Source organism: Pogonomyrmex barbatus, unplaced genomic scaffold (genome assembly GCF_055798465.1).
Source record: "Pogonomyrmex barbatus isolate J1 unplaced genomic scaffold, ASM5579846v1 scaffold16, whole genome shotgun sequence".
Lineage (NCBI taxonomy): Eukaryota > Metazoa > Arthropoda > Insecta > Hymenoptera > Formicidae > Pogonomyrmex > Pogonomyrmex barbatus.
In genome coordinates this window covers 4,400,201-4,415,532 of record NW_028297112.1, presented here as the reverse complement: position 1 = coordinate 4,415,532, position 15,332 = coordinate 4,400,201, and the positions used below count along the sequence as shown (strand labels likewise).

Below are 15,332 nucleotides of genomic sequence, written 5' to 3'. Positions count from 1 at the left end.
CTTGCCGACACCCCGCGTCTCTCGCCACTCCCGACCGCTATCCTCTCGTTCGTCCCCCGTCCTCTTCTTTCCATCTTTTAAGCTCATTCTTCCTTTCTCTTGTAAATACGCCATCCTTCTTCCTCGTTTATCCACGGAAGACGTGACTGCGACGACGGAGATGAAACGCAGTTGGGACGACGGTGGTCGTTCGCGGTGCAAAAGAGGGTGGTCGACGCGACAGAAGCGCGATCGGTTTAGTGGATCGTTTCGATCGGCACGACGTCCGGACGGTGGCGGATAAAGAGAGAGCCTCGCTGAGATCCAGTCCGCGCCGATTAATCCGCGTTACACCGCGAATCCCATCGCGTGGCAGGTAGGAATATAAATCCTATTATCGTAAGAGCGTACGGAAATACGTAAATGCCACAATCGCGACTCCAGGTGGACCGATTAGCGATGAGAAGTTCTAGAAAAAGATTCTTTCTAGTATTTTTATAATTGAGACGCGCAGGAAATGATATAGACTTGAATCACATTTGCTACGAAAATGAATTAAAATATTTGTATTCTACTTTATTATGCAATGCGGCAATATAGATAATATTGTCTGTATCTTCAGCTATTCTTCAGCTATTTATCTATTTAGATAAGACAGTATTCAATACTGGCGCTAAAGTAATATAACAATTATTTTACAAGTAAACAATTAAATCCATACAGGTTTATGTAATTAAATTACAAGATTTATTAAATATGTTTTTATATTTCTCTTTTTTGTGATTTAGGCTTATATTGTTTTCTGCGCGTTTTCCAACTTGAAGTCAACTCGAATATCTTATCGAAAATTTAAATATTAATATTAAAGAATATCTCCATATTTTTTAATTATCTTAATTTCTAAAATTTTTATAAAAGATTTCTTTATATAACACTGTTCTTTTTCAATAGATTGTTTTTTTTAACATGATTTCTTATCTCATGACGGTTTTAGTTGGCCATATATCACATTGGTCGTCCAAGTTCTGATTCGAGACGTTCGACTTTAAGAAGATCGTGAATCATTCGCAGAAAAAAATTAGTCTTAGGTAAAAAAAAAATATTCTCATATATAAACAAGAATATTATAATCTTTTTAAAAATTTTATTCTTGATTTGATTGGATTTATATTGATGTATTATTTTCGCTTAAACAATAATCTTGTTAAAAATCTTCTATATAAAGATTATAATATTCTTGCTTATATATGAAAATATCTATTTACATTAATATAAATTCAATTAAATCAAAACTAAGATTTATTTAAGATTGTAATATTTTTGTTTATATATGAAAATATACTTGCATCAATTATAATTCAATCAAATTAAGATTAAAATTTTTTTAAGAAAACTATTATTTTTGTTTATATATAAGAATATATAGTTTTAATTTAAGACTAATTTTTTTCTATGTTGATAACCAGCAAAGAACACTATTAATGATGAGGCACAATTGGACATCCTTTTGAATGCGAATCTTTTCTCTATCGTCTAAAAAAGCTTTTCTCTCATCGAGAAGAATAGATTTCGCACGTTGAAAGAATAACCCTGAAATCTGCTTACGACCAAAAGTATAGATAAAGTAACTTGGTGGCGGCTTTAAGTACTTATGATATCCACTCTTATCTCCTAGTTGGTTTAAGTTTGATCGCAATCGATAAACGACCTCATAGAATTTGTCTAGGTACATTTATTTCAAAAACGATATACGAGTGGGTGTAAATTATATAATATAGACTTTATACGCGCGCGATAATATTAGTTAGATAACATTAATAGTACAACGTTTTAAGGTTGTTTGAGAGTTGAGAATACATGTCGCCACCTGTTGCAATTTCTAAAAAGAACGATCGTGATAACATTTTTTTATTATTCATCGTATGATATCATACTATTCAGAGATGAATTTTGGATTCGTACTTATATGGTTTCCATGGTAATTTGAGTAATTTGTGAGAGAAATTACAAATAAGCTCGCGTTGCTGCATTGACTTTGTAGGTATCAAACGCACTGAAAGGTACACCGTTGTATTATTACTATATACATGTATATTTATATACACTATAATCAATGGTTAAAAAATGAGAAATTGGAAGGTTCATCCGATCTGCTTAAACTTAGAATCGATTGTAAAACGACCGTACATTTGCATTTACATCGATTTGAACACTATGCAGAGTCTCGCAACATAAGCATGTCACGAATTATAAGATAAAATATTATAATTTTTTAAGCACGCAGATTTTTTATTTTATATTAATTGTTATATTCACTTTCATTGTTGATATTATATCTATATTAATCTTTCTTTTTTATTAAGAATTTGTGAAGATACATTCTACTAATATTTATTTGACGTATCGGATTAAGGGAATTTTTTATTATTTGAAGTATTAATTCTTATCTGCGACGTCTCACACTTTATTTTCAATTCCGTGTGTAGAACGTATATTTGCGTTTTCGACTCATTAGTTTCACGCGCAACCCGCTCCTATCGCACGGCATTTTAATTTCGGTGAGTGTGGCAGTGAACAATCCGAAAAAGAATCGGGAAGGGGCGGAGACAGATTTACGGCTTTCATTTACATGTGACCTAATTCGTCTGGATGTAATCAATGGCCGGGACATACGAATCAGATTGGAACTCCGATTTGGTTAACTACACACGAAACGGTAATAACTCCCCCTCGTAGACTAAATTTAATGTACAAGGGAACCGGTATTGATCACGGAGGTCGAAAGTCAACGATCGTGTCCATTTTAAATATGCGTCATTCTGCAGCGCTTGGCAATGAGGTCGCGTTGCGCTTTATAATGCGATTCGATGTCAAAGTCGCCATTAATGCTTAAGTATATTTTACTCGTGCTTAGTTTTGAAGTTTTCACGTATAATATTTCTGTATATTCAGTTAAAAAGTTGTCTATGTAACAATATGTGTTAATATGTAAGTTATTCTGAAACCATCAATTTAGTTCTTTACTGGTAGCTTTTTTCAAGAAATACGATTCCCTACAAAATTTATCGAATATGTGATTAAAGTTAGCTTTTTAAATAATTTATATATTATGTCTATATTTTGCGGCAAAAAAATTTAAAGGTAATTATCGAGGTTTCGATTTCTAGTTGAACTTATTTGTTGATATGTTGATATGGTGTTTGATGTGGTAAATAGCTTCGTTTCACAAATTTACCCCGAATGAATAGGACACTATATGATTCCACATGGCACCGCTAAGTTGGTAAGGGTTAATTACAGACTCGAACTATCTCGGCACATACATTCGCGCCCCAAAGTTTGAGCAAGTTTCGGCGATATCCAACACAGCGTATCTCTACTTTTATGAGTAACAAAAATTATTTTCATCTATCACAACGCGAATTCATAAATCTTAGCCTTGTTTTTATTATTTTGTACAATCTGTGTACAAAAATATGCCCGGAGGACGTCGCGGATAATAAAAAATAATGATATTGTATTTTTATTGATGATAAATACAAATATCTTGCTGTTCTACTTGCAAACAAAGGTGATACTTAAATATTCAAATAAGGTGATACTTAAATATTCAAATAAGAATGACAATAGTAAAATTAAATAATAAATACAATATTTGAATATACTAATTATTTTATAAATGTGAAATGTTCTGTCATTTCGATATAAAAAAATTCATCTTTGAAAACTGAAAACCTCCAGTTATTCGCAACGGACGCAATATCCTGTCCCTCGTAGTAGTAAATATAATTCATAGACAAAGGACAATACCGATGGTCTCCCGACGAGATGATTTTCTGAAGCCATCTCTCCTAAAAGCTCACATACGAGGATGCCTGTAGTTGCTAAGGAGGAACCTTCATCTCCCGTGGTGTAATCAATATTAAAAGTCTAAAATGTCTCGCGTGTGTGGCGAGCCGGCCGCGTGTAGGGGTCGTAGTTCGTTGGCGAGAGTCGGCTGAACCCCACGTTGTCGGTTGGAAGGAGAGGACGATGGAGAACGGGCAGGCTTGGCGAGGGGTGCCGGGAGATGGCCAAGAGTGAGCGGCGGCAGCGGCGGTGGTAGAAGTGGTGGTAGTAGTAGTGGTGGTGGCACGAAGAGGTGGAGGTTCTCATTAAGCAGCCCGGGCACCGCGCGCCGGGGGTTCAAATAAGAAGAAGAAGCGCCGCTAGAAGAAGAAGGGAGAAAAGGAGAAGAAACCAGTAAGACTAAGACACAAGGTAGAAGGGGATGAGAGCGGGTGGCGAGCGAGCAAACGAGCGCGAGCGTGAGCGCGAAGAGGAAGAGCCGAGGGATACAGAGGGTGGAAGAAGGGTGAAAAGAGGGAACGCGAGGGAGATAGAGTGCCAGGGGGGTTGGGAAATTATCAGGGCTCGCGTTCTCTTCGCGCGCGTTGAGGGGGTTGCCACGGGGGGCTGCCGGGGTGGCAATATGGCCGCTACTGATGAGTGATGCTCGTAACCCTTACTGCCATCCATCCCCGACAGATCCGTCAGTCAGTCGGATCTCTTAACGCACTTCGGAATTATGTCTGCCACGACCCTTCTTTATCTTCATTGCCGGCATTGTCCTGCCGGGAAAAGCGCGACGTCTTTGGCCCGCTGTGTTGTACCGACTCTGTATTCCGTACTTGTCTTCTTAATTAGAGGGAAAGTTTCCGCTGATCGGGACCATCTTACTTTGAGTTCTTTCCTTGGACAAAGTCGCTCGCGAGTTGCACAGAATCTGCCGCGTTTTTATTAATTATTCGTAAGAGCTTTGTCGACGGTAGAAGAATCGGTACATGAATAAGCGAGTCGATAGAGAGTTCTTATAATAATACGCAAAAAAAGTTAATAATAGTATATACTTTTTAATTACTTAATTATAATTACATATAATTATATGTAACCTCATTTATTTTAAATACAATGTTAGTTTATTTTGTATTTCGTATTAATTTTATACAAAATGTATGTGAAAAAAGAATAGTCAATTAACATCTTTTCTTATTGTCCACTACTATTCTAGAAGATACATAATTATTCACATGTTTAGTAAATTTGCTCATGAAACGGGCCGTCTAGTCGAAGATGTCTGCTTTTACTAGCATCAATATTTAAATTCAGAAGGAAAAGTTCGTTTTATAACGAGAAATAATAGCCCTTCTCATAATTTCTTGTTACACCGTGTTCCATCTTGACAAGAAGCCAGATAAATATTATAAAACACCAAAAATTGTATCGATGTAAAAGATTATAATATTAATTTTTTGCAGATGAATTCCTTATACGTATTACACTCCAAAAAATCCATTTACTTATTAAGAATTCTGAATTTTAAAATAAACTTGAGCCTATTTAGCTTTTGATGTTACACATCCGAATAAATATACAGTTCTCTGCGCGTCTTCCGGAAGTTTTTCTTACGGCAATCGCCGTAATCCGCGCCGCTTCCTGCCACAATCCGCGGGCAATAAATCAAAATGTGATATCGCCGTCGATCTCATAAGACTAGCGCGCGAAGCGTCTTTATACCCTACCCCTGAAGCGATCGAAGCTTAGAGTTACCCCTTACCCTCTGTACACTCAAGGGTGCATTCTCTCGCGAGGCACAGATCGCTCGCCACGCTTTAATGACCGAGAGCCATAGGGCCACGTCGTATAGGATATACACGGGGGCCGCCGACGAAAGGTATTAAGAAGGTACAGGCAGCCCTAACCTAACTGCAGCAGCCCCTGGACCGATCGTCGTCTTCGTCGTTTCCTCTTCCTCTCTTCTCCTTTCTCTTCTCTCTCTCTCTCTCTCTCTCTCTCTCTCTCTCTCTCTCTCTCTTCCTCTTACTCTCATTTCGTATCCCGTGGCCGTCTTACTCCGTGGGCCGAAGTTAAGGGTGGTCTCTCTCTTTGTCTCTCCCGACACCCCCGGTCCCCACGAATCCCCGCGTCGTACGCGTGATACACGGACGAGGGACACGCGTGTGCGTGAAACCTCGCAAGACGGACAACGGGGGTTGTTGGGTGGATGGCGTCGTTGGGGGATGAGGACGCGAAGGAGACGACGGATGGAGGGTTGAGGGGGGGTGAGGAGTGCCAACGGAGGGGAATGCAAATTAGAAACGCTTGGGCAGAAAGCGGGAGGAGGAGGAGAAGGAGGAGGAGGAGGAGGAGGAGGAGGAGCAGGAGAAGGAGGAAGAAGAAGAGGAGGAGGTGAAGGCAGCCGGGGGGATAGCGTGGGAGGACAGAGGGGTATATAAGAGGTGGTGACTGAGGGTGGTGGCCAAGGAACTTCACTTATGTAAACCGGTGAGACGGTGTGCGCCGGCCGCTTCGCGCGTGTGTACCCCCGAGCTGTGCCTGTACGTGTGTTCTGCGTGTGGGTGTTACCGGTAGCGTAACCCGGTTGCGTGTGTGTATATATCGATTGCCGGCCAAGCCACCCCCCCCCTTCCCCCTTTGCGCCCACCACCTCATCCTCCTTCTCGTCCTCGCTACCTATAGTAATTATTGTGCTTCTCCACACATGTGTGTATTTGTCGTGAGATTTCGCACAGGATGGTATGCGTGCAGCCGCACACACCGACTTGTCCCGCGCGTCCCGCGTGTGTTCGTGTGTATCCGAGTTCCTTACATGCCTCGTCCGATAGTCTCCGCACCAGGGAGCTCCGGCATTTAACGGGTGTCATCCTGTAAAGCGTACTCTCGCGCGCTGCCGCCGGCGTGAATCGGTCGCGCGGTGTCGATCCGTCGTATCGATCGTTCGCGAGCGGCGACGGCGGCAACGACGACGACGACGACGACGACGATGACGACGACGACGGTTGCGGTGGTGGCGGTGGCGGTGGTGGCGGCGTCGGACGTGCTCTTTTTCCGTCTCTTGAAGAACTGCTACTTTTCCACGATGGGCGTTCGGTTTCCTGCGAGAGGAAGACTCCTTCGCCGTCGCGGATTGCTCGAGTTATCGCCTCGTAGATAGAATCATGGCTGCGACGGTTATTGCGGATTTACCCGTTTTGTAAAAAGAGGGTCGAGAAGCTTTTTTTACGATGGCGGCTGTGATGGGAAGTCCTGATATGCGACATGCAAATTGAATCAGGATTTAGTAAGACTAATGCTGTCTCATTCTAGTATGAGAGAGTGCTTGCATGCATACTCCCGTAATTTCCCGTTCGCAAGTAAAACGCATTTCTTAACTCTTATGTTTCCGTAAATTATGCTATATGAATGTTTTACAAAATATATTATTACATCGAAAGAAAGAACAAAAGATAAACCCTTTGAATTTTTTATTGTATTTTTTTTTTGCAAATTCTCTATGACAATTTTAAATCATTTGTGAGAATTGTAAATGTTGAAGTCGTTAATTAATATCTTTAAATCTTAACAAAGGGGATCCAATCCCCTTCAGGAATCCAATAATTCGAGTAAATATTGTCCGATTATTCTACACATAAAATCTTATTTTTACACATTCTTTTACATTTTAAAAACGGTACGATCACTCGTATTATATATATTCGCTTGGCAAGAATATATAATGTATGCGTTTAAACGATCTGGCAAGTCACCGGATTAACACACGGAGCCCAAGTAGTCGCGCCACCTGATAGATCAGCCCGGCGCTAATGTTCTTGTTCGAAATAAATGGTCAGGCGAGTGAGCCCGCGCGCGAGCGAGCGCATGGTGGTTTCTAACTCCTTAGTCGAGTCTCGGGGTCCTGCACGCGCACATATACACGCACGCGATCCCACGATATCCGTACTTCGGCCCGCGCGCGCACACGTATGATTCACTAACACAATGCGCGTGTGGGTTCACACACAATTTCACCTAGAGTCGATGATACACGCGAGAGTCTAAGCTACTAGCGAGTGCAAGAACATCTCCCGGAACCCTTCGCGCGCGCGCTACCCTCGCGCGCAACCACCTCGTCCATCCTCCCCTTCGGACACGGACCTTAAAGGAAGAGGGTGAAGTGGTTAGAAGCCGGAGCGGACGAGAAACGAACGGACCGACGGACGCAGGACAGAACGCGTGGTATATAGCAACCCTATCTTGCGACACACAACCACAAGTCATTCTCCTTCACCCTCCTCTCTTCTGTCCTTTCCCGCGCGTACTACGGTCGCATTCTCAGCCCTACGGTTCACCCTTGACTCACCCCTTCGCCACTTCGACTCTACTCTGGTCTCCCGTACTTGCTCTTTCGGTCTCTCTTTAGTCTCTCCTCGTTTCTTCTCTCTCTCTCTCTCTCTCTCTCTCTCTCTCTCTCTCTCTCTCTCTCTCTCTCTCTCTCTCTCTCTCTCTCTCTCCTCTCTCTCCCTTTCCTTCCCTTTCTCTCTCGCTCTCTCTTTCTCTGCCTTTCCATCTCTCTCCGTCTTCTTCACCGTGCCACTTCATCGTGAAACCTCGAAGGCAATCAATCCTCCGCCTTACAGCGCACTGACCACCTTCCAGGAAACTTCCATCGTTGCGGCGGGGCAAGCCTCCAAAAGAAGCAGATGCTGAATTTTTTGTGCGATTTGCTCTCTCTCATCGATTGGCTAGATGAATTATTCCCTGGGCTAATTAATGCACCGATAACGTCGCTTTGTCGCTTTAATTATGTGCATGTAATTTTAATCGTTACCTCAGAGGTAATTGAAATTTTATTTGCATTCGTAGCACCTCCAATCAAAAGAACTAATAAGATTTTTCGATTTAAAAAAAAAAATAATCGGTTTTTCTTAAAAAAAAAAAGAAATAAATTATTTTAAATTATGCAACTAACAAAAATGCAAATAACAAAAATGAAAAAAAATTGTTTCCTGTAATTTTATTTTTTTTTATTTTAAGACACGAAAGAAATCTATTAAAATACGTGTGTGTGTGTGTGTGTGTGTGTGTGTGTGTGTGTGTGTGTGTGTGTGTGTGTGTGGTGTGTGTGTGTGTGTGTGTGTGTGTGTGTGTGTGTGTGTGTGTGTGTGTGTGTGTGTGTGTGTAATGTCCTTCCTTAAAAAAGCAATGATTTTACAGTTGTACTTTTTTGAAAGTGCAATGTGACTGTCATCTAGTTAAAAAAACATAGCAATTTCGTTATACTTCTTTACTCGAGTCTTGCGTCCAGTGCATTCATTTTCTTAACTCCGTATCCTGGGCTCGCAGCATCTACCGCTCTCTTTCTTCTTTGTGCCTCGGAGGCAATCGATTCGCTGTTTTACAGTGTGCTAACCATCCTCCGAGAAAATTCCAGTAGCCGCTTCAACTGCGAGGTAGCTCCGACGAAAAAGAATTGCGAATGCTTAATCGTGCGTTTTACGGATACGACGAATTTGCATTACTTCGCTCCCCCGGAATTGTTTTAATCGATCTGCCGTCTCACGACTACACGTTTCACGAAAGTTTCGCCCGAGATGAATCTGCAGTGAGAAGTCGTGAAATGTTAATCGCCGATCCTACCAGCCATTGCATATTGCGATGCATCGTATTAAGAGATTCGCCATTTGATTTGGCGCATCGAAATAGTTGCTCCAATCGTTTTTTTAATTTTTCGTCTTTTCCGTCACTTTGCATCGTCTTCGCACCATCTCGTGGTTAAAAGTTTTGCAGGCAATTAATCTTTGGCTGTACAGTGTACTGACCACGTTTACAAGGGAACTTTCACCATATTATAACGTACCGACTATGCTCCCAGAAACTTCCACCCGGTTGCGCGTGATGGCTTGATCCGAAGAACAAAATCGTGAATGGTTAATCGTTGGTTGCGCCAGCGATAAATTTACATTACATGGTGCTCTCAACGTCATTCTGACACGAAAGTTTCGAGTTACGGCCTAAATTGTATTTTTCAGCATTGTATCTGTTTAAATAAGTGCGCCGGAACACGCATCTTCTTTCTGTTCATGTTTTTATTCCACTTATATAATCGATACAAAGTTTTCCGGAATGTTACATTGTTACAATGTTACAATAAACTCTGTAATATTATGTGTAATTTATATCTAAAATTATATTTTACTATTCCGTTTACTATGAATTTTAATCGTGAATCGCTATTAAGATTTAATTGTCTTCTCTCGAGAAAAGATATGTCTTTCATAATAAGCGTAGAGCAGTACAGAGCGGGCAATTATCGGAAATCGCTGATTCATTATTTAAAACAAGATGGCTCTTCAATCAGAACTTGCGGATAAACCGCGGACAGTTAATTCGTCCGGCTACTCCAGCTTTTCGCGGTTATTCTTGCGGGCGGTCATTTCATTTTGCCGCCATACCTCGTAGCTAAAGACTACGAAGTCAAATCGGGAACCAATCAATACCGATAATTAATTAGAAAAATCAAGAAGAAAAAAGGAACTAACAAAACTCGAGAGCTCGACCGTTGCTGCAAAAATTGCTGGAGGCTCTCGTTTGACTCTACATCGACCCTGCCCCTTCCGCCATTCACGACTTTTCACCCTCCTCGCGTTCAATCCTCCCTTTCTGCTCACGGTATCCTTCGCGCGCACTTCCCCACTGTTCTTCTTCACCGTCGGGCTCATCTCTTACGGTGCTCTCGTATCTTCATGCCTTTTTGCCATTGAATAAATTAACGTTTTTAGTTTGCCGATATTCTATACCCGGCGAGCATGAGAGCGCGCTATATCTTTCGTTCTATTGGAATGAATGAACTTTTTTTCTTTCAAAGCCAAGTCGAGTTGGTCGGTGGCCATCGAGCCCATTCACCCGCTAAAATTCTGGAGGAATTTTAATAACTTGGATTCGTGTTGATTAAAACGGAAGTCGCGTCTACCACTGAGCCGCCGATGGTCGTGGTAGCGGTGGCGACGGCAACTTTGAGCTCCCCGATATTTCGCTTTTGTACATTTACGCTTTATGGGTGTACCATGGTTCTTTTACGTGCATTTAACAAGAGTTTGCTTTTGTCTCTGGTCGAATTAAGTTTGCTTTACTCGTGGATTCGGTTTGTGTATAGAAGCATGGCATAAAATAATCAGGATCGTAATATAATATCCCCGTAACAACAATGTGTGCACACAAGTGGATCGATTTAATGTAAATCTTATTATCATCTAATCAGTTAAATGGGTTTGTTCCATCTATATTTTAAATAATCCTTGTTTTAATAAATATGCATATCATTTATTTAATGATACATTTCGCTGAATTAATAATGATGCAGTCACAATTTTTTGGTTCGAGAAAACTTGAATCTGACATTCAGCTTTATTTTTTGATTAATTTAAATATAAACATAGAAATGTTTATTTTTAACAATATTTATTTGTAATAAAATTTAAAATATCCTTTTTTAAAATATTTTATTAAAGAGAATATTATATTGTCTTATGCATATGTGTATGTACACAAATATTTGCATTATTATAATGCATTTGCATATACTCTTTTCCGAAGATCGCTTTATAATTGTCTTTTTGACTCAATGTCACTGGCCAAGCACCTCCCAATCCATAATGGACTACGTGACTTTACGGCCGCATTAACCATTTAATTCTACTCTACAAGTAGTATCAGCAGCACCACCGACTGGTACTTCGGGGTGAGGGTGTCATTCGGTCTACTGGTCTGTCGGTCTGTCGGTCGGCCGAGGGGCAGAGAGAAGGAAAGACAGAGAGGGAGAGAAGGGGGGAGAGGGGAAGGGGGCGCATGGCGCACGTCCACTATCAATTTATCACCCAACCCTCGGCAACTTTCCCTCTCAGACCTCGTTCTCGTTTTCCCTCTTTTCTCGGGTCGTCTACCCCCCTCCTGTCTCCTTCTTGCAATCCGCTCGACGGTAGGGGGACAGAAGGGGGCGAATGGTCGGGGCAGGAGAGAGTGAGACGGTGAGGAAGACAGAGCGAGAGGAAAAGAAAGGACGAGAAGAACAAGAGAAAAAGAGAGGAGCAAGTCGAAACGACCATGACCAGCGCAACGTAGCGATGGTCAGTTCGGAGGGGCTATAAGATCGCGGGCTTCTACGGTCTTGCAAGCGGTGCATTCACGTTTCTCTTCGTCTGTCCCCTCGTCCCAATCCTGGTGCATGCCACGAATGCAACCTGCTACACGTGCGCGCAAGAGTAGCATGCATGTGCAGCGTTTGCGGTACGTCGTAGATGTCTGTGTAAGCCGTCGTCTTTCAACCGGCGACGCTTATTAATCTGAAGGAATATTAATTGACTACATTTGATCCATCATAGAATCGTCGTTGTGCCTATTTGATGCGATCTCTGGTCAAAATGAGAGCCGGAGAGCCGTCGCGTGCACACGGTCGAGGAATCTTAATCTGAATACTTGAGCACTTGGCCGAGCGATATTATATCTTAAAGCGAACAGTTTAATACGGTGCAATTAGGCTTTTTATATATACGCGCTTCTGTTCTTAGGTCGGGTAACGAAGTGTGAAGTATTTCATAACAAACGTGCATGAAATTTATAATTTGTAAAGTTGTTCGCTTTAAATACGAAGTATTTGAGATAAATCTTATAAATTATATATTTGTCTTCTATACTTCTGCTTTGGATTCTTATAAATAAAAAAATAATATAAGAAATAGTAAATATAAGAATCAAAACCGCATGTATAATTTATATGTTAAAATCAGATATTTATTTATACATTTTTCATATATTTTATATAATATAAAACTTTTTTCTTTTGTCATCTCCTATCCTTTTATTGTCTTATGATGTATGTAGTTATACTAATGATGATTAATAGTGAAGAGAAATTTCATTCCATTGTTGACCTTTTACATAGATTGCTTACAAGTATATATAATATAAGATACATGTTCAGAAGATCAAAGCATCAGTCTAAATAGCATTTCTAAATACTCATAATTTTTTAAATAAATATATATACGTTGCAGTTTAATATTTTCCACTTCCAATAATTTATAAAAAAATACGTAAAGTTGTTTAATTCTAAACAGTGACATAATAATAATCGATCATTAACACTAACTTCAAATTATTAATAATTAATATTTGGCCTCAATCTGCACTTTTTTCTTAGCTTAGGGAGAGTGCGTTTACATGGGAACATGTTAACTCGAACGTAAAAGCAAGGCTTAAAGACACAAAGAGATGTGCAAAGAACGCTCTTATAGGGCGATTGGGCGCATTAATCTGAAAATAGATAGGTATTGCCTTAAGAAAAGTGTAATTGCATAACTTGTTTAACAGGCACTATAAATAAAATTAATAATATCCATATCATTTCATATTTTTTAAAAATTATATTGAAGTAATTTGCATAAATTAATTTCATCATCGAACGGAAATATTCTTTTTAATATTACTAGATTGAATGGAGTATCTAAATTTTGTCTTTAACTTTATGTTAGTCATATAAGTTTCAAGTTCTCTTTGCGGAAACGAGTAGTAATATCGGAAATATCGGGCAACGATCTTGACCCTGGTCGAGGAGCTTTCTCTCGGTCATCGTTGTGCAGGTCAGTTTGACCTTAAGCGATATATAAAACGCAGGACATAACCGGATACAGAGAGGAAACTTTTCCACTAGTGGAGGTTGGGACATAGTCGGGCGAAAGGAAGAAAAAGAAGAGGAAAAAGAAAGTGGATCCCCAGCACGGTGAGCGAAAGCACGAGGATCCTGGGCGGTTTGGGGCGGTGAGGGGAAGAGGTCGGATGGCGAGCAATAAAATCAAGCACCGGGGCTGCAACCCTTCCGCCGGAGTTGAGTCGTAATCTTGCCTGCTGGCAGAGGGTCGAGGCCTACGAGATCTCATTTTCTTTTTCTCTGAAGTAATTAATTAGCATTACGATGGCAAATTGCGGGAGCGAACTTTAACACGTTTCATATATTGATGTTCAAATAAACAATACTGTTGAGAGAAAATTTATTTTAAAGTACAAAGTATATATAATTGTACTCCCAAATAAATTTTCAGTATTGTTTATTCAAATATATATATATATGTGTGTGTGTGTGTGTGTGTGTGTGTGTGTGTGTGTGTGTGTGTGTGTGTGTGTGTGTGTGTGTGTGTGTATAATAATTAAATAATTATTTAATTAATAATTATTAATTATTAATTAAATAATTAATAATTATATAATAATTATTTATGGCCACATACACAGACGCGTAATATACTCGTACATATAATATAATTATACATATAATTCTTGCTAATTTTTATTCACATTGCTGTTTTTTCCATATTATATTATTAAATAAATTAAAAATTTTGATTTAAATGCTCAAATAAATATTGATAGTTTAAGAAGAAGAAAGATATTTTATATGCCGTAAAAAAATAAAATTCTTCTTCATATTGCGTCATTTTGTTTTGTATTACATCGATACGTCAATATTGTTGTCTTCGAGTACACGAATTATATATTTCTAGCTGTAATTACTCAGCTTTTCATCGGAGATACGCGGTTGCGCGGCTCGGTTATAAATAATTTCGATCTGTTTTTACCCCTAGTAAAATCATTAGGATGTAGAAGTGTAGTTATTCCTTCGTCTCTTATACATCTTTCATGGCAGATTTTCTCCTTTAACATTTACAAACTTCTCCCTCCTCCCGTCGCGTAATTGCAGGACCACTGAAAGTAAATGCACGTGAATGCAACGAAAACCGTCTCGTCGTCCGATGGAGGAAGAATTCCCGCAAGATTGGTAGAGGATGGGTAACCGAGGGGTTGAGGGTAGAGGGGATAGACGGCATACTGCGCTGCCTGCTCCAAGAAAATTAAGTACCGCCTGGTAATTTGAGGTATTGATTTTTATAGCTTCTCTCGGTAGGCATACATTAAAGTCCTCCCTCTTTGTCTCTCACCCTTGCAACATCCCCTCTGGGAGCTACCCTTCTTTGCGGAGGAGACACGGCAATGCTTGACGATCGTCTGACTCTTTCAACTTTCCATCTTCCTTTTTCACCCTCCTCATGAAAATTCGCGATGATACGTGCTCCTTGCGCTTACGTCCCTCACGTCAATTAAACGATTCTATACGAGGAAGAATTAATTTGCGTAATAAAGATTCGCCAGCAATTACGTAAATTCATTCTATTCACGGTACTCGAAAAGAAAAATTCACAGTTATGTAAGTTTCTGAAGTAGTGATACTCTTTTTATTTTACTAATTTAATGGTTCCGATATATGCATGAAGCGCAATTTATTTGCGACGATTAATTAAAAACGAGTAGTACCCAGAGTATAATTTTTATGCGAAATATGTGCATCGATGATTTATCTTCTTTTATATAGTAAAGAGATTTCATGTCGTTTCATCTCTCTTGGCATATTTGTGAAATCATTCTGTGAATAATCTTGCGCAGTTGAAATTATTTCTCTTGCACGATCGTCGTAACAAGCCTAAATG

The 15,332-nt window shown here is 40.0% G+C and overlaps 2 protein-coding genes across 2 annotated transcripts in view; one reads left to right on the top strand and one right to left on the bottom strand.

The window, feature by feature from the left end:
- Positions 1-15,332, bottom strand: part of LOC105423414 (diacylglycerol lipase-beta) — a 37,491-nt gene that overhangs the window by 17,436 nt on the left and 4,723 nt on the right. The window lies entirely within an intron of this gene.
- Positions 18-15,332, top strand: part of lov (BTB/POZ domain-containing jim lovell protein) — a 145,026-nt gene continuing 129,711 nt past the window's right edge. Inside the window, exon 1 of the mRNA XM_089074020.1 lies at positions 18-355. The gene's annotated coding sequence lies outside the window, so the exon portion shown is untranslated. The remainder of the gene's footprint in view (positions 356-15,332) is intronic.